Source organism: Giraffa tippelskirchi, chromosome 9, assembly GCF_054371585.1.
Source record: "Giraffa tippelskirchi isolate mGirTip1 chromosome 9, T2T-mGirTip1v1.2.pri, whole genome shotgun sequence".
In the NCBI taxonomy this organism is placed as follows: Eukaryota; Metazoa; Chordata; class Mammalia; order Artiodactyla; family Giraffidae; genus Giraffa; species Giraffa tippelskirchi.
The window spans coordinates 91,605,305-91,630,007 of NC_137283.1; the positions used below are offsets into that span (position 1 = coordinate 91,605,305).

The following is a 24,703-nucleotide window of genomic DNA, read 5'->3' on the forward strand; positions in this document are numbered from 1 at the left end:
CCCTCTTGAACCCTCCTCCAACCTCCCTCCCCATCCCACCCCTCTAGGTTGTCACACAGCACCAGCTTTGGGTTCCCTGCATCATACAGTAAATTCCCACTGGCTATCTATTTTACATATGGTAATATATATGTTTCAAAGCTATTCTCTTATATCATCCCACCCTCTCATTTCCCTACTAAGTCCAAAATGTCTGTGTCTCCTTTGCTGCCCTGTAAGTAGGATCGTCAGTACTGTCTTTCTAGATTCCATATATATGCATTAATATACGGTATTTGTCTTTCTCTTTCTTACTCCACTCTGTATAACAGGCTCTAGGTTCATCCACATCATTAGAACTGACTCAAATGCATTCCTTTCTATAGCGGTTACTCAGCTGTTACTCAGCTATTTCTGGCCCTTTTAATTTTTTTAAAAAATTAATTAATTGGAGGCAAATAACTTCACAATATTGTGGTGGCTTTTGCTATACATTGACATGAATCAGCTACGGGTGTACATGTGTCCCCCATCCCAAAACCCCCTCCCACCTCCCTCCCCATCCCATCCCTCAGGGTTGTCCCAGTGCACTGGCTTTGGGTACCCTGTTTCATGCATCAAACTAGGACTGGCGATCTATTTCACATATGGTAATATACATGTTTCAATGCTACTCTCTCAAATCATCCCACCCTCGCCTTCTCCCACAGAGTCCAAAAGTGTGTTCTTTATATCTGTGTCTCTTCTGCTGTCTGGCATATAGGGTCATCATTACCATCTTTCTAAATTCCATATAGATGTGTTATACTATATTGATGTTTTTCTTTCTGACTTACTTCACGCTGTATAATAGGCTCCAATTTCAGCAACCTCATTAGAACTGACTCAATTGCATTCTTTTAAATAGCTGACTAATATTACATTGTGTACATATACCACAGCTTCCTTATCCATTCATCTGCTGATGGACATCTAGGCTGCTTCCATGTCCTGGCTATTGTAAACAGTGCTGCGATGAACATTGGGGTACACATGTCTCAATTCTGGTTTCCTTGGTGTGTATGTCCAGCAGTGGGATTGCTGGGTCGTATGGCAGTTCTATTTCCAGTTTTTTAAGGAATCTCCACACTGTTCTCCATAGTGGCTGTACTAGTTTGCATTCCCACCAACACTGTTAAGAGGATTCCTTTTTCTCCACACCCTTTCCAGCATTGTTTGTAGACTTTTTGATAGTAGCCATTCTGAGCGGTGGGAGATGGTACCTCGTTGCAGTTTTGATTTGCATTTCTCTGATAGTGAGTGATGGTGAGCATCTTTTCATGTGTTTGTTAGCCATCTGTATGTCTTCTTTGGAGAAATCTGGCCCTTTACTTATCTCTGCCTTTCCTTCTCAGTCTCCACTACTGACCCTTCTTCCTCCAACCCCTTAAATACTGGATATTCATTCCTAAGATCACCTTTCTTTTTGCAGTCAAGACTATCTTTTAAACATGCTCTTTCATGCCTGTACTTTTGCTAGACCTGGATAATCTGAAACGGACCAGCATGACATAAATCATTACTTTTTCTTCAAATCTACTTTGCCTCACCCAGACAATGGGGCCACCATCCACAAGGCACCTCACTTTCTAGCTCAGCATTCTCTTTGTCTTCTCTCGTCTTTTGTATTTAGTTACTAAGTCATACAGATCCTCCCGCCTACATATCTCTGAAACTGTTTTTCTGCTCTGCTTAATCATCTTATTATCTTCTACTAGGATCACTCTCACAATTACCTCCTAACTTGTTTCCCTCTCCTTTTCTTGTTTGATTTTTAATCAGCTCTCAAAAGTGTATTTCTAAATACAAATGTGATCACGTTATCCTACTGATGAATAGCTTCATATAATACTGTCCTTTTCAACCTGGGTTCCCCAATACCCTAGAGTAGCCACTGAATGTAACAAATTAACAGCTCTTACATGGATCTGGAACACTGTTAGTTATAAACCACCACTGGGAGAACTGAGCAAAGAAGTCACTTACATCATGTTCTCTGTTCTGTGGTTCAGATGAGTCACCCCGCTTGAGAAAGACTAACACAGACCTCTCCCTGCCTGATTTCCATCATGTCCTGCTACTTCTTCACACCCACCTGCCTCCAAACAGGACCCCCACACTCCCGCACACGCACGTGCCTGTGCACACGTGGTTCCCTGGCCTAACATTCTCTTCTTGCACTTGAACACTCAAGGGCTCCAATATCCTGGGTGTTCACGTAATACTTTATCAGCTTCCTTGGACTTTGCAAAACACAGCCCTTTCCACTCTGGACACACCTTTCGAGCTCATCTCACAATACTATGTAGGTAATTCATATATCTGTAGGCCTTATGAGGATGTGAACTCTGTTTCACCAGCAAAATCCCTGAAACAGTGGATATGCCATAAAATTTTTTGGAGAAAATGATAATAACTTTTCTTGTTCCATAATCCTGCAGTAGTAACTCCAATTCTTGGGGCTCTATCCACTCATTGAGAAAATCAGAAACTATGTAACATCACACTGGCATTAATCACAAGAAACCCTCAAGCCACGATGTAACGACTCCTCTTTCTTAAAGGATGAGAATGAGGGGGAAAGCCATGATGACTACTGATACAATGAGCTACACTAAGATCTGTACTCCTTCCTAGAAGATAACCAACAGGTGACCAAAAAAACCAGAAGGACAATGAGAAATACCCATGAAGACCTTGTTAAAATTCTTTTTAAACACCATACTTATTTGCTGCTCTAAGTTCCCAGTAAAAAAAGGAACCAAATTTGTCCCTCAGTGTGTAAACAAGGCAAAAAATGATTGGGTGCCTCAGACCCAACATTTACGCATCAGAGAAAGATGTATTAATAATAAGGGCTGGAACACACCCAACATGGGCACAGTTGCCTGGTTGTGCCCTTAGAACATGACTGATGAAACCCTTCTGCGCCTTCCACAAGCACAGTTGGTATACAGCTTGGAAGTTCAGGCATCCTTCCACATGAGGAGACATCTCATTGTTGGCAAAGGGCAGGAGGGGGAGGAGCAATGCCTAATGTGTTGTTTGGCAGAGACTAAGAAAGAATCGAGGAAATCATAATTACTTTGATTTTCTCTGTCCAAAACATTCACTTCATTGTGATTCAAGATAAAGTGAGGTTCAACACCAAGAGGGATCATCCCTAACTTTAGGGATGATCCCACACTGCTTAACTTCTTATTCAACCATTCTGGGACTAAACTAGAATTGGGAACCCTGGCAGCTCTCTTTCCTGATCACAACACTGAGTGTTGCAAACGTCCTCAAGCCTTTTATTCCATCCACTCTTTCCAATTTGCTTGTAAACACCACCTACCAACCTTTCAGAACCTGGTCTCCTGAGACAATTCTACAAAGTAGAGTCCCATCCCTCCTGCCCTCTCTACATTCAACAAGACTGAGGTTCTCAAAATCATCTCTTTGAGCTGATTCTTCTCTTACAAGAAACCTCTGAGCCATGATATAATGACTGCTCTTTCTTAAAGGAAGAAGAGATGGAGGGGGAAAACCATGAAGATTATTGTTACAATAAACATCAATTTCAAGGGTCTATCACATAAAATCCAGTCATTTTTATCTCACATTCAAGGTCCCACCAAATGAATTGCTACATCTGTGCTTTCATCTCTCTTTTTTTCTATCCCACTTTTTGCCTTCAACATCTAACTCAATTTATGTTTATTGCTTATTGATGGTCTTACCCACCTTTAAGGTAAACTCTACCAGGGAAGTATCTTCATCTATTTGGTTCACCGATGCACCCCTAAGTATCCAGAACAGGACCTGGTGAACAGGAGACCTATTCACTGATATTTATTGTTAAACTGGCGTGCCTCCTGCCTTTATCTCAACTGCCCAAGTCTAGCCTTCTTTCATATCATATAGTCAGCCCTGATTTTTTTCCTCAAAATTTTATCTGGGTTCTTTCTGTACCAGGCCTGCAAAACAGACAAAATTAGATGAAGTCTCTCAGGTGTAAGTTGGCCCCTTAGTTAGCACTATTTTTATTATATCGACTATTCTTCAGAATAGGTTGGTCATATTTACATAATAAAATTCACCATTTTGTTTTTTTAAGAGTTACTGGCCACGGAGGTATTTAACAATAACCAGGGAGTAGACTGTAATGAATTTATTGAAATTTAAATATTAAAGAATCTCTTTTGACAAATTCAGCAGATTACTTAAATTGAGAGCTCAATTTGGGCCCAGAACACTGTATGGGGATAAAATCACTTTCATACTTCTTTATACTCTGTTATTACCTAGGTAACCCAGAGGAATTTTAAGTATAATATGTTAGAGCTTAAATATACTTTAGGCCAATGGCTACATCCACTTGGATTAATGGAATCATACAACAGCTGGCACTAAATTTATCAATTCTAATTTCAATTAGTACAACTTAAATTTTTCTTCAATGCTGTTTCACACAAAGGTACAACTGAGTAAAGAAGGGATGAAAGTAAAGAAGTTGATGTCAACTCCTAACACATTTGTTAAAAAAAAAAAAAACAGTTTGAGAGTCTATTGATAATTGCAGTTTTGCTAATTAACAATACTGATGGGAGGACTTTGCCTAGTGGTCCAGGACTAAGACTCTGAACTTCCAAAGCAGGGGGCCTGGGTCTGATCCCTGGTCAGGAAACTAGATCCCACATGCTTCAACTAAGAGTTTGCATGCTGCAACTAAAGATCCCACGTGCTGCAACTAACAGCCGGCACAGCCAAACAAATAAATATTTTTTAAAAAACAATAATGATGGGCTTCAGGTCCATTTAGACCCTTTTGATCTTTGCTTTAAGAAAAAGCTATGTCCACTAGATTTTGGCTTTCTTAGAAAATAATTTTTATACAAAAATTTAAGTCCTTATGTTAAAGGTCCAGTTTATCAAGTTTTTGTAGTTAGAAATGGACATGATACAAAATTTAACATGATTGGATGGACTGCAGTTAGCCAGGAATTCTATGCCTCACTGAAGCTCTTCAAGCTCATCCTAGGGTTTGATGAACTCTAACAATGTAGGCAGAGTAAGGGGTGTAGGGGATTTGGGGTTAATCACTCATTTGCAACGTACACGTTTACTGCATGGGTTTAGTTGTTCTTACCTAGCACCGTGACGATGAAAATCCCTGTTTTAAGAACAAAAATAGCAAATTATTCCCTGCCCTTCAGGACACTAATCCTGCTGGGTCCTATGTTTGTGATGAAGTTCACCTGAAGTTCAGCTAACATAAAACTGTGGCTGGAACTTCCAAACCATCCCTGAATCACAATGCACCCGAGAACTTAAATGAAATTAATAATGTGATTAATAAATAAAATAATATCTTCTTTCTACATACATTTCATTCTCTCCTACTATATTGTAGGAGACAGAGGTCATTTCATTTGCAGGAAAGGGGATTTGAGGCAGAAGAAACAGCTGGTACCAGGGTGGAGGCCAGCCCGACTGGCTCAGAAATATTAAGAGGCCAACGTGTCTGCAGCCCAGGGCAGGGGGAGGAGGGAGATCCTACAGACCTTGGAGGTCATTATAAAGCCTTTCCATCTGGGGATGAGTAGAGTGGAGGTTTTGAGCAGAGCAGAGCCACAGACTAGAATGACACTAAAAAGGATCACTCAAGCTGCAGAATTATGCAGCTACTGCGGTAATCCTGGTAAGAGATGGTAGTGGCTGGGACTGGCAGAGAAGGTGGTGACAAGTGGCTGGATCACTACATGCTTGCAGATAAGCAGAGCCAACAGGTTTTCCTGACTGACAGAATAAAGGGGAGGAGGGAAAGAAAGGAGCAGAGGACCTGGACAACAAGCAATGGAACGGAAGAAGCTGCTATCAATCGACATTCAGATGACTGACATGAGATAAAATGGGTGTGAGAGGAAAATAGATAGCTCAGTTTTGGATGTTTTAAGAGAGTAACAGTCTAGATGTTTTCAAACTCATTAATTCTGCTTCCATGGTTAGCCAAATTAAAAGCTAAGGTTTCTCTGGTCTCTTAACCTTTCCCCCTTACCCTTCAATCACAGTCCCACAGCTTCTGTGGCAGAATATCCTTGCAAATCTAGCCTCTTCACTTGATCTCCTTGGCAATTTCCTTGCTCAGACCCTCATTCTCACTTGACTCACTCCAGTATCCCTATTCAGTCTCCATTCTCCCTAAATGTAGACATCTACTATGTAACCAGATATATTAACATATTCCTAAAAATTAAATCTCAAAATGGAACTCCCCTGCTTAAAACTCTGCATTATAAAATGAAACTTAGCACTGGCCCTATCATCCTTTACTACGCAGTCCCACTCTACCTCTCCTTCCTTTTCACTACACGCTAAATATGTTGTGCCTAGTCACACCTCTTTGCCTGGCAAACTCCTATTAGTCTCCCTATGTGCCGCCAAACATCGCCAGTTCAGTAACCCTTTCCTGACTCGCTTCTGGCAAAACTGACCATCCCTCCTCTGTGTTCTCCCAGTATATTGGTTATTCCTGCTCCACATCACCTATAATGGCATATTATTATTGGTCTGTTTACACGTCCACCCTATGAGGACTCAGTAGAAGCTTCTCTGTCTTACCTGCTTTTTCACAGCATCTCACTAAGCGGTAGGTTCATGGAAAAGTCTCTGCTAAACTGAGTCCCCACCCCACCCTTCAGTGAAACTGTGTGTCACTCAGAGGTACCTGTGATTCAAAATCTTTCATCCTTCAGATAAGCCACTCATCAAGATTCAGAGTAGGTCTTAGAACAGCCTCCCCCATCCCATCTGCAACATGAGGGACAAGGACATTTAGAACCACCCAGAAAAAGGGAGTGGGTGAGGGGCCAAGACAGTTTGATGACAGAGCAGCCTTCATGGTAACTGAATTGTCAGTTACCTGAATATACTATATCTGAATATACTGAAGTCTTTATAACACGCCTATGAAACAACATAGCACAGCTTTCAAACAAGCATCCAATTAATTTCTTGGAATTAAAAGCCCTATTTTGGCTCTCTTACCAAATTATAAAACCAAAAGAGCAAGAAATCCAACACCTAGCAGAATATGGTCCTCAATAAACATATGTTGAACATATCAATGGCAAATGAACCCCAATACATTTTGATCATACAAGGAATGGTTAAAAGAAGGTAGATTATAAGTAAAATTATACAGAAAACAAGTGCTAAAAAATGGAAACTTTGGGATAAATATTTTTAAAAGCTGGGAAACATTAACCCAATTTCACTATGATGGTTCTCTATCATTTAAGTACTAACTTATCATCTAAAGATCAAGAAAGAGGATAAAAAAGAATGAGGCCCCTAATTTTGAAAAATTTTTTTATCCATTTTAACTTCTTTCTACTCCACCTTATCTCTGAACAATTAAAATTTCCTTTGCATTCATTTTAATATAAAAAAAACACTCAGGTAAATTTTCTTCAACATAAGGATTAAAGGGAACATCACATATTGAAGGTTTTCCTAATGATAATGAACCTAGAGCAATAACTGAACTTGAGTATTTATATTTTTCCAGGAAGTACCTCCTAATACTACTATGATACACAGGAATATACTATGATATGGAACACATTTCTGAAGCACCCCTCCTTCAGCATAGCTTTTGAAAAAACTGTGATCTCATTAACCTTCTTTTTCTGAATAAATCATATTTTAAGATGTCAAAATTAGTTACAAAGCACTTGTTGGAAGAAGGTTTGTAGGTCTAAGAAAACACAATTCAGCTCAGTTACACATTAATAATAAAATACTCAGTTCTCTGTTAAAGCAACAGATACACTGAACAAGTTGTTTTGATTGGTTGGTTGTAATGAAACTGACATACAAGGAAAGAAAAGGCTGACAGTACAAAACCTTATGCATTTTCATAGGAGTAAGTCTATAAACAGGAACAGTGAAACTTCAGCTCAAGGGAAACAGGTTAAGTCTTACAATTATGGCAATTTCTGCTTTTCCATCTCATTCCCTAATACCCTTCAATTTTATCTCTTCTGCTATGCACTATAAGAAATGAGATGGGCCAGATTAGTTTGGCTCCTATATTAACTAACAGTCCAAAAATAATTATTAAATTAGAATGGGAAAGGTATTAATTTTTCTAAGAACCATCATATAAAGAAAATTATTTAAACTAGCATATAACATGATTTTATATAAAATATCCAAGATCTGATAGACATGGTGAGTCATACTATGGTGCAGACATTGCTAATATACCATTTCTTATGCATTTCAACTCCAATGCTCTACTACCAATAATTAATTCCTAGGTTTTTGAATTAAAATTTTAACTCAAAAAATGGTACTCCCACATCAGGACAAATGCGTCCCCTTTTCACACTGTTAACAGAGGTCAGCCAAGTTTAGACATTTTAGAAAATGTAACAAAAAGCACACAATGTTTGAAAATGAAATAGTTCATAATTATGAGCTAATTATGATTTTGACAAGATCTACATACTATAACCTTCCTAATGTTATAGGGGCTTTCCAGGTGGCACTAGTGGTAAAGAACCCGTCCCCCCAGTGCAGGAGACATTAAGAGACTCGGGTTTGGTCCCTGGGTCGAGAAGATATTTTGGAGCAGGGCATGGCAACCCATTCCAGTATTCTTGCCTGGGAAATCCCATGGACAGAGGAGCCTGACAGGCTATAGTCCATAGGGTTGCAAAGAGTCAGACAAGACTGAAGCAACTTAGCACGCTCACAAAGTTATATTGCACCTGGCCAACTAGTTTATTAAATGTTACAAACTCTAAACATCATGAGAAACTCTGGGCTGGAGGAACCACAAGCTGGAATCAAAATTGCTGGGAGAAATATCAATAACCTCAGATACGCAGATGACACCACCCTTATGGCAGAAAGTGAAGAGGAACTAAAAAGCCTCTTGATGAAAGTGAAAGAGGAGAGTGAAAAAGTTGGCTTAAAGCTCAATAGTCAGAAAACTAAGATCATGGCATCTGGTCCCATCACTTCATGGCAAATAGATGGGGAAACAGTGGAAACAGTGACAGACTTTATTTTTGGGGGCTCTAAAATCACTGCAGGTGGTGACTGTAGCCATGAAATTAAAAGATGCTTACTCCTTGGAAGGAAGGTTATGACCAACCTAGACAGCATATTAAAAAGCAGAGACATTACTTTGCCAACAAAGGTCCATCTAATCAAGGCTATGGTTTTTCCAGTGGTCATGTGTGGATGTGAGAGTTGGACTATAAAGAAAGCTGAGCACCGAAGAATTGATGCTTTTGAACTGTGGTGTTGGAGAAGACTCTTGCGAGTCCCTTGGAGTGCAAGGAGATCCAACCAGTCCATCCTAAAGGAGATCAGTCCTGGGTGTTCATTGGAGGGTCTGATGTTGAAGCTGAAACTCCAATACTTCGGACACCTGATGTGAAGAGCTGACTCATCTGAAAAGACCCTGATGCTGGGAAAGATTGAGGGCAGGAGGAGAAGGGGACGACAGAGGATGAGATGGTTGGATGGCATCACCAACTTAATGGACATGAGTTTGGGTGGGCTCCGGGAGTTGGTGATAGACAGGGAGGCCTGGCGTGCTGCGGTTCATGGGGTCACAAAGAGTCAGACACGACTGAGCGACTAAACTGAACTGAACAAACTCTTAACCACAACTACAAAGCTTACTGTTAGCTGTAAGGACTAAATTTTCACATGTAAAATTTTTAAGAATTCAATTATTCTGTTAATAGTTTTTTAAAATGTTTTCAACACAATGAACATCAGTAACCTTAACATTACTTATTGACTGCATTTTGTTATGCGGTTCTACAAAGCCTTGTTTACCTTTCTTTTAGCCCTAAAAATTATTAAATCCTTCAAATATATTTCACTATTAGTATATACAATATAATTGAGATTCATCATGAAACTGACCTAACTTTAAAATCAATTTTACTCCAGTTCAAAAATTTTTTATAAATATTTTAAGAATCTTTCCTCAATTCAATAATGCTTAATGCAAATCAATATATTTAGTGTCTCTCCATTTCTATTCATGTGTTCAAATATAAACCGACAATAGTACAAAATGCTAACCATGAAGAATCTAGATCCAACAATAAAGTCACTCCATATGTTTCAGTTTTATCACTGCCTACGTGTCTTGTCAAACATTTCAGTGAACAACTACCATTATTTTTCTTAAAGAAGCAACAACCTTCTTTTACTAAAAGACTCTACGTTTGAAAAGCTTAATACTTAAAATGCAAAGCTTAAGCCTATACCACCAAGTCTCAACAATCTATTTTAGTAGCTGATTTTAATCAAACACAAGTTACACTTGTATTTTGATAATTAGTACTAACATCTGTCAACAGAATAAAAACAAGATCATGAAAACCATACAGTGAGGGTTTAATTGCCCAATTCTCGTATCTTTTAGGAATAAACTATCATCTCTCCAGCAGATGCCAAAGATAAGTGGAGAGCAGCTGAGACTGGGCTTTTTATGTGTTTTATGTATTTAGTGCCACACAGCATACCTGAAAGATTTCCTAGGATGATAACTGTTGGGATTTGGAAGGCTTATTTCTCTAGTAATAATAATTTGTAGAGTCATTTAGGGTTGGGGCTTCCCTCACACCTCAGTCGGTAAAGAATCTGCCTGCAATGCAGGAGACCCAGGCTCGATTCCTGGGTCAGAAAGATCCCCTGGAGAAGGAAATATAACCCACTCCAGTATTCTTGCCTGGAGAATTCCATGGACAGAGGAGCATGGCAAGCTATAGTCCATGGGGTCGCAAGAGTCGGACACAACTTAGCGACTAAACTACCCTTTAGGGTTGAAGTTTATTGTTTTTAACAAATCTATTCATTTTAATGTTACATAACCCCATGATGCTTTGGAAAAAAGGAGATTGAAGTGCAAAGAAATGAAGTTCACCTGGCCAAGATCACAGCCAGAGAGCAAAAGAGCCTGGAATTACCATAGGTCCTCTTATCACAGGGCTTCTCAGGTGGCTCAGTAGTAAAGAATCTGCCTGTCAATGCAGGAGACACCAGAGACGCAGGTTCGCTCTCTGGGTCAGGGAGAGCCCCTGAATAAGGAAATGGCAACCCATTCCAGTATTCTAACCTGGGAAACTTCTCATGGACAGAGGAGCCTGGGGAACTATAGTTCATGGGGCTGCAAAGAGTCAGACACAACTAAGCATGCACGTATGCCTCTGATCACAAATCAGTTCTCCTGTTGCACCTCCCAGCACTGCCCAAACTCCTTAATTAACAAATATGTTCAAATAAAGGCTTCAGTAGCAAATCATCAAGAGACTTAACTGATGAGAGGAGTGAGACTGGGTTAAGGATAGTCATTTGAAACTACCCCCATCCACCTTTCTTCCCCTTAGCCAGAAGAGAATGGTCACAGGGGTTTTGCCCATCAAGCTAATTGGTTAGTGGACTGGCATTAGAGCTAACCCTGATTTTTCCTCCCTACAACAATCACATGGTGTTTTAATTGGCTTTGTTTCCTGTGGATTATTGCTACCTGTGATACTAGAGACTCAGACAACAAGCAAAAAACACAATACAAGGGGAAAAAAAAATCCTTTGTCTTGCAGTTAGAACCCCTGGCTCCTTCCTGCAATAGATGTGGGGCTTTAAGTGAGTTTCCCCACCTCCCTAGGATAAGAGAATTTACTTCACAGGGGTCTGTGAAGATAACAGCAACTGATCCTGTACACATGCCAGGTACAATGCTCACCCCCTTAAGCCCTGGGTGGGGGAAGAGAAGGTTCCTTTCTTTTTCTTCACTTAAATCTTACAAGGGAAAAGAGACTGCTAACATATTAGACATCGAACAAGTAAATCACAAATCATCTCATATTAAAAAAGAAATCATATCCCTGTAGACACTTAAGTAGCAGCTCAAAGAAAATTCCTTGGCACGAAAATTCTAATATGCTTTGTAAAACTTAAAGGCAATTGATTAATATCAGACTCAATGCCTAGAGAAAGTGTAGATTTTTAAATGTAAAAATTCAAAACATCCTTTCCCTGTCTCACAGTTGCTATAACTGTCTCTGTTAACACAAAACAAAAAATCAAGAACAGCAGCCTTTTGCTATTAAATGGAGCAAGGAAGAACCCCCCAGCCCCCATGGCCTAACCATACAAATTACTAGCTTTTAAAGACAAGACCACTGGCATATGAACCTCAGGCTTGGAACCAACCAAGCTGAATGTCAATTCTGGATAAATAAATAAATCCAGATAAATAAATCTAGTGAGCAGTATGCCTCAGCAGCCAGCATAGATAAACTGCCTAGACAAATGACAGCAAATTTGTTTCATCTTAAATGTCAACTATGATTGGCAGTAGAAATCCAAAACATTGTATATGGGTGCACTCTGAGGCCAAATCAATGGCTCTGAAGAAAGAGTGTCAGAATCAATCTGCAATGTCTGCCAAGGATGGAGGAATATGCAGTGAGGCTACCGACCAGTCATTTGTCATCCATTTCCAGAATTATCTGGCCTCACAGAAAAAAAAAAAGAAACAGCAACTAGCATGGCTTCCCAGGTGGCGCTACTGGTAAAGAACCTGCCTGCCAATGCAGGACACATAAGATGCGGGTTCAACCCCTGGGTTGGGAAGATCTCCTGAAGAAGAAAATGGCAACCCACTCCAGTATTCTTGCCTTGGAGAATCCCATGGACAGAGGAGCCTGGCGGGCTACGGTCCATGGGGTTACAAAGACTTGGGCCCGACTGACATGACTTAGCTCACATGCCGCTTATTGCTAGATATTAATGACATTAGTACAGCAATGAAATCTCTGGAGATCTCAGTGGCATAAAATAAGTGTTTTTAAGATACAGGTGACAAGCTATAATCCAATTTCTTTTTCCATGGGCATGGTGGAGCCAACAATTGTGTGTTCACATCCCATTTCCTTCTCCTCTTGGATTCATAGCTAGAGTTCATTTCCTCCTTTCTCTTACACTTCGGTGAGGCCATTGAAATCTTGCCCATGGAAAATAGGTGGAAATGACGCCCAGGCATCATCACTTCAATCTTCCCTGCAATACTTACTCCGCTTTCTGTCTTCCTTCCTCCATCAGACAGATGCATAGAATCCTGGAGGGTTCTGAAACCCTAGGTGATGAATTTGCCAAGATGGGATGAATTATCTGTAGCAAACTGTGATGTGAGCAAGAAACAAAACTTGTATCAAGCCACTAGCTCTTAGGGTTCCCCACTAAGTAGCTCTGGTTGGACTAGAAACTGTTAGCATCATGCCACATATTCACACAGGTCAGCCAGGACCTGAGCAAAGTAAATCAGTGTTCTTCCTTAAGCTTGCCTAAAACTTTAGCTCTAAGAAGACAGTCCCTTTCTTTTGGTGAAGATGTTTCTCAAAATAGCTTGATCTATATTCCTATAACTCACATTCAAAACAGTCATGATTAATACAAGTATGAAGCAGAAAGTAAAAATCCTTCCATCCACAGATAACATTTTTGCATATATTCTACCAGAATAAATACTATAGGCATACACATACTTCCTTTAAAAATGAAAAACGAATTATATCTCATCACTTGTCTTTCCATGTCAACTATACTTTAAGAAACTCATTTTTAAAGGTTACTCAGTTGCTTATCATTGGCACACACCATCAAGTATTTAGGTGTATTATTTTGTATTCCTATAGATGCTGCAACAAATACCCTTAAATGCATACTTCTCTCTATTTTTCCAATTATTTATCTGAGACAAATTTATAACAAATTCCTGACCCAAAGGATTTTCAAGAGTTTTGACTAGTACTGCCAATCTGTCCTCCCAAAAATCTGTTATCAATTTACACTCCTGCCAATTGAGTGCCCAACTTACACTCTTATTTTTTCACCTGAAAAAGTAATGCTGAACTCAATTAAAGAAGCATCTTTTGCTGAATTCACAGTGTAACCACATGAAATGATTAGTATGATCCACAAGAAGGACCAAAGTCAAATCTCTGTTCTACCACTCCACATATACACACACATACATACACAGAACCAACTCTTGACATAGTAATGTTACTACAGCACACTGTTCTTCAAAAAAAATGCAATGAAGTATGACTAAAAATTAAATGACTCCTTTGGAACCATGATGAGAATTCTTGGGGGGAAAGAAGAACAAACAGAGAAACGCAAAGCAAAGAGGAGATGCAGGTGTTAAAAACGGTGTGGCCTGTCCATTAGCACAGGCTCAAATCACTCTTCCATGGTACCTTAAATGAGTATACTCATGCTCAGTCAAGGGAACCCAAAACCAGAGTGTTAAGTGTTAAAATACTTAATGAAGAGACCAGAAAAACATGAACACACCGCAATTCTATTGGGATAGGAAGACCAAAAATAACAAAACTTCATTACGCCATGGTCTAACTGAAGTGTTTACCTAGATGACAGATCTGTAAGCTGTACAATTTGATGCTAATTAAGTTGATAATGAGATTATATGAAGTATTTAAAATTTCTATTAGGGAAGAATCAATAGGATATTTTCTGATATATTTTTAATATTTACCTCAGGAAAAATTACAAATGACAGTGATATGAAACCAACTGGCTTTGGAAAGAATAGGAGAAAGGAAATATTCTTCACGTGGATATTTTCTTAACCTAAATTTTAACCTTTGTATTTTTTCTTTGGTGTTAACAGGCTAACAGACCAACCCAATGAAGTATGGTGCAAACATACATAGATATACTCAATATATATGGTGATTTGGGGGTGTTATTTTGGGGTTTTTGTTTTAGATTTTTAATAGTTGGGAACCTGATTTACAAAATTCTGTTATTTCAGTCATGATAGTTAAGGAATGTTATAAATTATGTCACCACAAGAAGATCAAACTAAGAGACCTTAAAGTTGAACACGTCGTTTTTAGAAGACTTTCAACTAAATGACACGTGTCTGTAATCTTTACAGTCTTCATTGTCACCAGTGGCATAGGGAGCCTTCTCTGGTGTCGGCACCAGGACCCAAGAACCAAGCAAAAGACAAGGAGAGGCAAAAGGTAAGTAGGGTTCAGACCGGCAGGATAAGGTCTGGAACGGTCACCAGGGGCAGCTGCATGACAGTCCCTGTGTCACAAGTGCCCAGGGTTATGTCTGCATTTATGGTGACTTTGAATTCAGATTCTTAACGTACGTGTGCATGTTTGTCACATTTCCCACAGGGTCCCACACAGAGACTATTATCCGGCAAAGGCACAGCAATCAGAATTAGGTGAACAAAGCAATGACCCATTAGGGCAACTGCTCCAGGCAGATAGATAAGAAGTATTCAGTATTAACACACAAAGAATGTGTGATTTTCACCTCTTTGGGACTCCAAAGTCATCCAGTCATCCACTGCCTCATCAATAATGATACACAAGAGAAGCACACATATGCTTTAAATCCATAACCAAAAAACTTTCCGTATCAACAAGGCTATAATTTTAACCAAATTTAAAATCTCATTTCTGAAACCCAGCTTCACTCATTCCTTTTCAGTAGGTTTCAGAAATGAGATTTTATAATATATAAAGAAACAGAAGTAGCATGTACAAAGGCGCCCAAATAATGGAGAGTATAAGAAAGCTCATGAATGTCAGAGTTGCTCTGGAATGAATTATGGAGTGTGTAAAGGGGGTGAGGGGCAGAGGATGGGGAAACAAGTGGATTGCATTTCTAGCATACAGGTGAACTGCTGCTGCTGCTAATTTGCTTCAGTCGTGTCCGACTCTGTGCGACCCCATAGACGGCAGCCCACCAGGCTCCTCTGTCCCTGGGATTCTCCTGGCAAGAATACTGGAGTGGGTTGCCATTTACTTCTCCAATGCATGAAAGTGAAAAGTGAAAGTGAAGTCACTCAGTCGTGTCCGACTCTTCGCAAGCCCATAGACGGCAGGCCTCCAGGCTCCTCCGTCCATGGGATTTTCCAGGCAAGAGTACTGGAGTGGGTTGCCATTTTCTTCTCCAACAGGTGAACTAGCAAGGAGGAAAACACCTGATAATTTAGATAAATATTACAGGCATCTTCCACTCATTTGGCTGTATTCATCAAGAGGTAAAAGCAATCCTTAAGGCCAGAAATGAAAGAAGATGCAGAAAACCACATGGTAAACTGATACTCGAGAGAAGGCTGACCTGAGGCCGTGTGCTAGCGTGCTAGGCTTCTGAGTGGCCAGAAGTTTAGATTTTAACAGCCCTTTGGGAACGAAAGATCAGGCGGTGGGGACTAAGCAAGATGGCTAATTGGAACCAAAACCTCCTCATAGAGTTGGGACCCTTGAGTTACTTCCTTACTAAAATTAGGAGAAAAAAAAACAAACAACTAAGAACACCTTCAAGCAAAGGAAGATCACAGGAAAACAATTCACTCAATCTAGGTCTTTGGTAGCTGTGGTGGGGGAAAAATCTCTGGGGCATTTATAAACACAGCTTGTCACCTTGCTGGAATTTGTGATTCAAATTTTTATTACAGATACACACTCCTCTAACCAAGAGCTATATATGTTTCAGAATTTAGGATTTTCCAGATTTTCCAAAAGTAAACTAAGTAACCTAGTATAATCTGGGCAACATACACACAGCAGTCTTTCTGTAGCTCAATATATGAACCTTCAAGGCAGATAGTAAAATGGCTATGACTGATCACGTTCTGTCGACAAATGATTTCCAAAAGACCTTTGTTCTTCTGAGCTTTTTGGATTTTCAAATTATGAATAAGAATTATGGACCTGGACCTGCATTAGATGGGAAGCTCCAAGAACAGAAATTAACTTAAGGTACTCTCAGGATGGTAGTGCACGTGGGACCTTATAGAAGCAAACACAAATCCTCTCTAAATACAGTTAGGCTTTTTGGATTACCACAGATGAAAAGTCCTAGATAACATGATCTCAGAGTCCAAAATTACAAAACACGTGAGGAAACAAATCATTATTGAAGGTCAGGCAAAAACAATAGCAGAAGCAGAGCTTCATGTAACTGATCTGTGAGATACAGAATATAAAATGAGCTGTGTTGAAAATGGTAAAGAAATAAAAGAGAAACTCAAAATGTGAGCAAGAAATGTATATTATCTTAAGGCAAGGTAATACTGAAAAACTTCAAAAATGAAAAATATAAATGAATAAAATTAAAAACTAAAGATGAGTAAAAGCAGACAAGATATAGCTAAAGAGAGAATTAATGAACTGGAATATATCTGAAAAAGAAAGCATAGTAAAGAAATTATTAGAAACTATGAAAGGTATATTTAGAGATATAAGGATATAATGAGAAGGTCCAGCACGTACATAATCATGTTTGAAGGAGATAAGAAAGAGAATGGATGTAGGGCACAATCAAAAATAACAGAAAGGCAGAGAATTTTCCAGAACTGATGAAAGACATAAATTCTCAAATTCAGGAAACCCAACCAGTTCCAAATAGGATAAATAAAAAGAAAACTATATCTAAACAGACATATAGTACAGATGGAAGAGACAAGATTTATAAAGCAGCCACAAAAACAGAGATTATCTAAAGGTAGGTAGACTAATAGATGACTGCTCAAGAGCAACCATGGAAGCCAAATGTTAACTTTAAAGAGAAAATAACTCAATCTAAAACTGTATATCCAAATAAACTATCCTTCAAAAAATGTGGGTAGAATAAAGATGTTTTTTAGACAAAAACAGAGTTACCACTGAAGAACCTTACTGAAGGAGCTTCAAAAGGATATAGTTCAAGAAAACCTAAGGAATAATGAAGGAATGGTTAGCAAAAAAGTAAAGGTGGATATAGCTACATAAACACTGCCTATATGAAATAATGATGTCTGGCGTTGGAGGTTAAAACAACAGTGGACTAAAACCCTGGACAATAATAGCATGTAAGAAGTGGATGACTGGAATTAAAAGTTTCTAAATTTCTCTTTTGGGGGGAGGAATAAAAAGAGATAGTGATCTAGGCAGCCTCTAAGTACACACATTAAATTTTTAACAGCAACCACTAAAAGGACTGAAATAGTAATATATAGTTTCCAAACTATAGGGGAGGGAAGTGGAATTAAAGTAAAAACCAAAGCAATCGAAAGAAGACAAAAAACAAGCCCAGTAAAGGGAAATCAGCAAGGATCACATATCAGTTGTTATGTTGGCAGTAGCAGTAATGGTAGTAGCAATAGTAACAACAGTAACTGTATTGGCAATGCTAACTACAGCAGTGGTAGTAATAACTGATGCTCACTGCATGTTTATGTGTCGAGTTCTGGGCTGGTATCTTAGATGTGTTCTCTCTCTTATTTCTCACCCAGGTAGATACTAATATTAATCCTTTTACAGATTAAGACTAATTACTAATCAAACCAAGCAGAAGACAGCTAAAGAAGGATAGGTCAGAGTTTTAAAAGAACTGATCACCCACTGTATTTGAGTGGAGAAGAACCCTTGTGGGAGTGGTCTGGGCAATTGAGTGGAAAATGTCTGACACCCTACAAGGATTCTAACATTTCATGTGTGAATTAGGCCAAAGAGACAGAATATACAAAGGAGGCTTGAGCTGTGTTTTTTGTCTTTGGAATTGTGAGCGTCTGTTTCAAGAAGCTTGGTTGTAAAAGGAAAGCAAGGGGATGACAAGTTGGATGCTGGAAAAGGTCATAGAATTCAAGGAGAGTTGTGTGTAGGAGGTTCTGTTTGTTTTCAAGGAAGATACTTGAAAATTTCATAAGAGAGCTAGAGAGAGAAGTTTAAGATACGGATGACACAAAATAACTGATGCAGAAAGGAGGCGAGTTATACCTTAAAATAAAAGTGCTAATCCTAGGAGAATAAACAAATGATCAGGCCCCAAGGCAAAATCACACAAAGCAAAGATGTAGCTTCTAGCTTCTCTCTCCTGGGTAGCCAGTAATGGCACACCACAAGACCTCTTAGAAGACGTTAGAACCTTCCTAAAGATGCATAATCGGAGAAGGCAATGGCACCCCACTCCAGTACTCTTGCCTGGGAAACCCCATGGACGGAGGAGCCTGGTAGGCTACAGCCTACCAAAGATGCATAATAGAGAAATTTTATGGACGTATGGGAGAAAAGGGGAGGGGGACAGGAGGATCCTCACACACTCCGCACAAATGAAAAGAAAGCAGGAAAAAGCTATAGAAGGGCTGTGGGCTTCAGGTTATAACTCTCTGGTTTGTACTTTCATCCAACTGCTCCAAGGAAGATTCCATCATTTTTTACTTATAGGTCATAATGTAACTGACACTGAGTATGCCATTCAACTATTCTCCCCTTTATGAAAAGCACAACATAGAGAAACTTCCACATTACATAAACACCAAAGAAAAACAGATAGCCAACATGTCCCTCACAAGCAAGCAAAGTATTCCTCTGTAAAGAGAAATGAATTTACAAACAAAGTGAAACAAGAGAAAAACATTTTTTAATGGCAAGAAATGTGGCTTTTCAAATTATTTAACTGCATTAAGATTATATGGAAGGTTCTCTCAGGAGCTGCTGGCTCAGGAGTTGAATCATCTAAAATACAACTCGGTAAGGAAAGCATCCTCTGCCCTCAGGGAACATGGTTATATGTCACATTTGACCTTCTTTACAAAATTATTAAAACCAAGATAAGCTCCAAAGAACACCCTATTCCAGCATCAACCAATTTGAAGAGAGGAGGTAAGATATTTAAAAGGATATTTACTTGTGAAGGGCCTCCCTCATAGCTCAGTTGGTAAAGAATCCACCTGCAATGCAGGAGATCTCGGTTCAATTCCTGGGTTGGGAAGATCCCCTAGAGAAGGGATAGGCTATCCACTCCAGTATTCTGGCCTGGAGAATCCCATGGACTGTAGAAGGGATAGGCTATCCACTCCAGTATTCTTGGGCTTCCCTTGTGGCTCAGCTGGTAAAGAATCTGCCTGCAGTGTGGGAGAACTGGGTTGAATTCCTGGGTTGGGAAGATCCCCTGGAGAAGGGAAAGGCTACCTACTCCAGTATTCTGGCCTGGAGAATTCCATGGACTGTGTAGTCCATAGGGTCCCAAAGAGTTGGACATGACTGACTTTCACTTCATTTCACTTCACCTCACTTACTTGTGAAAAGCTAAGGGAAAGATCCATGGCAACTAAGTGCACAGATTAAATTTCAAATTAAGACTTCAACAACCATTTATTAAACATTAAAACTAATATGGCAATGTACCAAAAATCTAGATTTTAATCTAAAATGCAGGAAGCTAATTTTGCAATTACGATATGAATGTACCTACTACATACATAGTTTTACATATTTTTTTATATACACAATCTCTTAAATCACTAGAGTAACTTCTAAAAAAATGATTTATCAGGTTTATACAGGTTCTAAGAAAGTATCTGCTAACCACACTGATCTCAAAAGAGAAAGAAAAAACTAAAGTGACACAAAGATATTTAACATTATACCATAAAAAATATTTCTCTGAAAATGTGGAAGTAAAAAGATCCAGGAAAAGATTTTTATTGTTCCAGTAACTGATATAAAGCCTACTTAATTATTGGGTTGGCCAAAAAGTTCATTTGGGTTTTCCCAGACCACCTTCCTGAGAGGTAGGAACGAACTTTTTGGCCAACCCAATATTTTAAATTATTTCTAGGGCAAGCTCCCTGATATGACCTAAGACTCTTTGACACTCTTCTTCTGCTCCTGCTAACCTCTCCACCTCACAAGATCTCTTCTCCCCTCCTGGGATGCTGATCATCATCTGAGAATGTCACAGGACCACACAAATTGGACCCTTTCAGATTTAAGGTATGAATGATAATAGGCTTGAATGTCTTTCAGAAGTCTATTTCCCTCATCTCTTCCTGACTATCTAAAAAATAACATAGACTGTTCTAAACCATTTCCACATGGTCTGGGGCTTCTGTTGAAATCAAGGAGGAGGAACAAGGTATGCCTCAGTCTAAAAAATTAGAGGGTTTCTTTGGATATTAACAAATAGTTAAATGAGAACTGAAATCAAAGTAAAATACATTTACAGCAAGTTAGCACACTTCTCATATTGCAAGCTACCCTAGTATTCAGTAAGCTTTTATACACTGATGCACACTAATTTTACTCAGTAAGCTTAGTTTACACTTTTGATATTAGCACTATAGAAATCTCTAAAGTTATCACAAATACAGATATGATGAGCAACTGAAAACTAAACTGATCAATCGAATCAGTATACAAATAGCACTTCTATAAATGAAAATATATTTTATATGCTATATCCTAAAGAAGCCTATAAGCAAATACATTTTTTATTTAATTGTTCACTATATTTACTCATAAAATTTCTTACTTATTAGCAAATATTTTATAGATGAAGTTAAAGTGGTGGGACTTCTGTGGTCATTTGCCAATATTTGCCTTGAATCAAAATATAGTCTATATCTCCTATTACCTTTACCTGATATTCTTATAAGAAATACAATCTTATTTTTTTCTTATTTTGGGAGGGAAAGAATAATTTATAAATATCAATATTTCTCAAACATAAGCTTCAGAACTTGAATTACTTATTAGTAGAATAAGCTTATTATTAAAAACTCTCAAGAGGTTTAAAATGGAAAAAAATAGGATTACTGATAAGCTATTTGGCTTTTCATAAGGTTTGGTTTGATGTTGATAATAATCTCTAAGATTGAAATTTTGACAACCTTAAACAGGGTATTTTAACACTATAGTATATACATAGAAATTGTTCATAAGAGCAATTAACCAAAATTAATCTTATACAAGGGCTGTAAAACTTCCCAAATTCTCCCTGCAGGTGTTCCTTTGGGTCAACTCTTATTTTGTTGTTGTTCTTTAACCCTGACACAGCATTTGGGTAAGCAAGCACTGGATGTTATACTGGATCCTGTTACTGTATTATTTGACCTGGGTTATCCCTTAGGCCATCAACTACAAAACAGAAAAGGAAAAACAATGGAAATCTAAAACAGTTTACATTTTGTAATGTAATGTAACCAAGTAGGTGAATGCTTGCCAAGTCCTGGATATTCTATGTGCTATCAAATAGGTACACAATGTTACAGGGAAAGGATGTACAAAAAAACTACTGTCAAAGTAACACTGATTGCATGTTCAGTTGCTCAGTCGTGGCCAACTCTTTGCAACCCCATGGATTGTAGCCCACCAGATTCCTCTGTCCATGGGATTCTCCAGGCAAGAATACTGGAGTGGGTTACCATTTCCTTCTCCAAACGTTGATTAGGTGTTTAATTTTCATGTGAAAAGGGCAACATTATTAGAGTGTGGAATAAAAGTTTTACATAATCTAAAAGAACCTGAAAACATAGAATACTTATTTAGATTACTAAGGATTCTATTCTTAATCATACCCTTTAAAATTCACATATAACTTCTGATTATGGAGAAGCTTTTCTGAATAGTTTTTTCCTCTGAGAAACATACTATTATTGAAAACAAGGGAAAAAAATTGAGAATATATGTCCAGAGTTTCCTTATTTCTCTACCTTCTTATTATATGAAATTCTGCCTCCAGATGTTAACAAATCATTCCTCCAAAAGCATAAATCATCTGTCATTAAGCATTATTTTATAGATTATCATAGTTAACAATAATTTTTGTGGCCTATCAACCCAAAGAGAAAAAATGATCCTTTAAACCAGTATTTTAAATAATATTAAGCACACATTTCATAAAGATTCTGAGCCCAATTAACCCAAGAGTTTTTTAAAAAAAAATAATCACAGAACCATAAACTCTGTTCTTACAACCTTCTAATCTGACCTCCAAACTACAAAATTACATACAAATCCAACTAGCAAAAACTTTTTTGGTTTCATTGCCTCAACTCTGCATTTTGTGCTCTTTTCCTCCTAATCAGTATTTAATATTTTCATAACTAAAGAATCTTAAGATTATTTCAGTGCCCACAGAGAAACTTAGCTATATGTTTGCACGTTTTAATAACTGGTGTGACTCATTTTTAAAACTAGTGTGTTACTGGAAACCTGTGAATAAATTACTAAGGTCATCTACTGTTATTGAAAGGAACACTACAAAGAATTCTGTACAAAAATCCCTTCCTACAATGCATACACATATAACATTATTTATTTATATATTGAGATTTTCCATATCATGTTTAATTAAAATAGGTCATATCAGTAACTTGATACATATTTTTTCCAAATTCCACCCTAAGGTTGACTTTAAATGAAGATAATTTATTTTATGCCTTACTGGAAAAGTAAAATGTTAAAGAGAAACACCAATACTCCTCAGTTCTTGGCTTTTGTTCATTTTTTAAAATGAAAGAATAAAAATTTTTCATGCCTATCATAAAAATTACAATAAGTGTGTGGAGTTGTGATGCTCAGTTTCACACAAAGCCATGCAAACAGGATGGGTATTCTGAATATTAGACCATTCCAGTTCATATGGTTCCCCCACCCCCACTAGAGAATATTACAAAAAAAAAAAACACACATGGTAGTTAAGTGCAGTGGTTAAAAGCTATGAATATTAGTTACCTTCTCTGAACCTATTAAGCAAAGAGAAATTAGAAATGTAAAGCTCAGTGCCTGGCACATAGTAACTGCTCAATAAATGTTTAGCTCTTATGATTACTCATCTTAATAATCTGATAAAAGTTCCTCCTTTAGCTGATTTCTTTAAATATGGAATCTCCCCCCTGTATTCCCCATCTTCAGAATCACCTCGCTTACTAACGTATGAGGGCGATACTGAAAAACTTGCCACCTGGAAAATTTATAAAAGATTTTCCAAGATCAAAAGATTAAGGTGACTCCGGAAGAGTCAGTCTTTCTCTGAATCATCTTTAAGGAAAGTCTCAAACCTTTGAATGTTCTCTGAAAGGTATCAATATATGGATCTATCATTTTCAAACCCTTTAGCAAATCCATAACTTATAGCTTTTTCTACTATGAGGATTGGCTACACTGACACCTACCTCTCAGACATGAGTCATCCTTTCAGAGTTGGGGAAACTGATGGAAAGATGGCTAAATGATTCAGCACACTGCCGCAAAACGACCTGGTTGTGAATTTATCATTTCCACTTGTGTTAGGGGTCCTGGCCCAGCTGACCTCTCTTACCCCGCACTGCATGGATAACATACAACACCATCATCACGTTTTGTAAAAGATTCTCTCAGGAAGAGAGAGTGGTGTGTCCCCCTCAGACAAGCTCCCAGAAACAAAATTATTCATTTTTAGAGACAACAGGTTTGCAAGCCTGGAGAATCCTTACATCACCCATCTACAAGCTTCATCAAGCTTTGCTCATACCAGGACGGGAGTCAATACTTACAGTGCTGTCATTTTTCTCAACTGCACAAGGCAGACACTGGGGAAGGCCTGAAGCGTAAGAAAATCTGAAAATGGGCAAAGGAAGCCAGATGGGAAGTGGGTACAGCTAGACCGTGTCTCTCATGCCAACACTGACCTTTACCAACAAACAACACAGGAGGATAGATTCTAAGCAGGTCCAAAAGACTGAACAGTAACTACAAAATATATTATTACTTGTAAGGAGCCTCACTACTCAAAGCAGGTGAAAGCCTTTTTCTAACGGTCCCTATTAGCCCTTCAATAACAAAACATTTACTACGCTAATCCAATGAAA

General features: G+C 38.4%; 1 protein-coding gene across 24 annotated transcripts in view; it reads right to left on the bottom strand.

The window, feature by feature from the left end:
• Positions 1–24,703, bottom strand: part of SNAP91 (synaptosome associated protein 91) — a 156,198-nt gene that overhangs the window by 128,989 nt on the left and 2,506 nt on the right. The gene's annotated exons all lie outside the window — the stretch shown is intronic.